At 35.2% G+C, this 1,327-nt stretch overlaps 1 protein-coding gene across 1 annotated transcript in view; it reads left to right on the top strand.

The window, feature by feature from the left end:
- Positions 1-544: 544 nt before the first annotated feature.
- Positions 545-1,327, top strand: part of LOC107556418 (D(2)-like dopamine receptor) — a 71,540-nt gene continuing 70,757 nt past the window's right edge. Inside the window, exon 1 of the mRNA XM_016239534.1 lies at positions 545-855. The gene's annotated coding sequence lies outside the window, so the exon portion shown is untranslated. The remainder of the gene's footprint in view (positions 856-1,327) is intronic.

Here is a 1,327-nt window from a genome sequence, read left to right as displayed (position 1 = left end):
CCTTTCTAATGCATATTCATATTTATTTTAGAACTACTGTAACATCTGATTTCTGTCACCATGGGGACAGGTGAGCTGTCAATCAATAAATTGGGAAAAAAAGTAACTTGCGTTACTTTTTTTGAAAAAGTAACAGATATTCGCTTGTAAATTAAAAAGTAATGCATTACTTTACTAGTTACTTGAAAAAAAGTAATCTGATTACGTAACTAGCATTACTTGTAATGCGTTACTTCCAACACTGCCTATTAGTACCTAAATGGTACATTTTAGCCCCAGCAATAGCCTTTGTACCTTTATTTATGAGAGTGTAGAAGTGTGTCTGTAGCTACTATTACAATAGCAGTCACTTGGTTGGATTTTATCAAATGGCATTCCTGCATTTTAAGTGTATTTTAGGTGTCAAATTATTTTGAGCGGTCACTGTACATTTGACAGTGTACAGTGTCAAACGTACCCCCCCCCCCCTTTCTGTCATTGGATCCTCTGGGCATTTGAACACTCGCTCGTGTTGAGATCTGTCAACTCCGCCTCCAACCTGCCACGCGCTCATACTGCTGGATGTGAGAGCAGCGCTGCGCCCGGCATTCGCACTCCGCTGCTGACGCACGCACTTAATGTAACTATTTAAAACTGGCTTTAAAAGTTAGATGTAATAGAAACACTCACGTTTGATTCAGTCAAGTGAAATTCTTTAGCATCGTGAATAGTTCGAGAACACTGAACGCTTTGGCACAAACGAGCAGGCTATGGACAGTTTCAGACTGTGCGGGGAAAAGATGCTAAACATCAAGAAGTTGTGGATATAAACGGACAGAAGAACTGTGCTCATTCGTAATATCCTATGGCTTGAAGGTGAGGTGCATGTTACAAAACTATTAAATTCAATCTACCCCCTCTAAAAACAAATACTACTTGATTGAAATGATCAGTGAAATCAATTAGCTTTTTAGGCAGGTGTTTGCCATTGCTTCTGTTTGTAAAAAAAAAAAAAAACATATAGCGTAAATTTTTGATTGTAATATATAAAAATGCGTTTTCTGATTACTTAAGCAACTGAAGTAGGCTAGACTGCGCGAATGCACTAATGTCAAATTTACAAAAATCTCTTTGTATCTTAAAATATAGTGCTAAACACAATAGTATTATACCATAACAGCATTAATACCAGTTAGAACCTCATAAAATGTAACTTAAACAACATACAAGCAAATAACAAGCATCGGTATTAATATGTAATAAAATATAGCCATACATCATTTTGAGTTTCACTATAGATTATAAGATTACTCATATTTAAAAAAAAAAAAAAAAAAAAAAAAAAAAA

The sequence above is a fragment of the Sinocyclocheilus grahami genome, unplaced genomic scaffold (genome assembly GCF_001515645.1).
Source record: "Sinocyclocheilus grahami isolate Dianchi unplaced genomic scaffold, SAMN03320097.WGS_v1.1 scaffold567.1, whole genome shotgun sequence".
Taxonomy (NCBI): Eukaryota; Metazoa; Chordata; class Actinopteri; order Cypriniformes; family Cyprinidae; genus Sinocyclocheilus; species Sinocyclocheilus grahami.
This window is presented reverse-complemented; position numbering and strand designations above follow the sequence as displayed.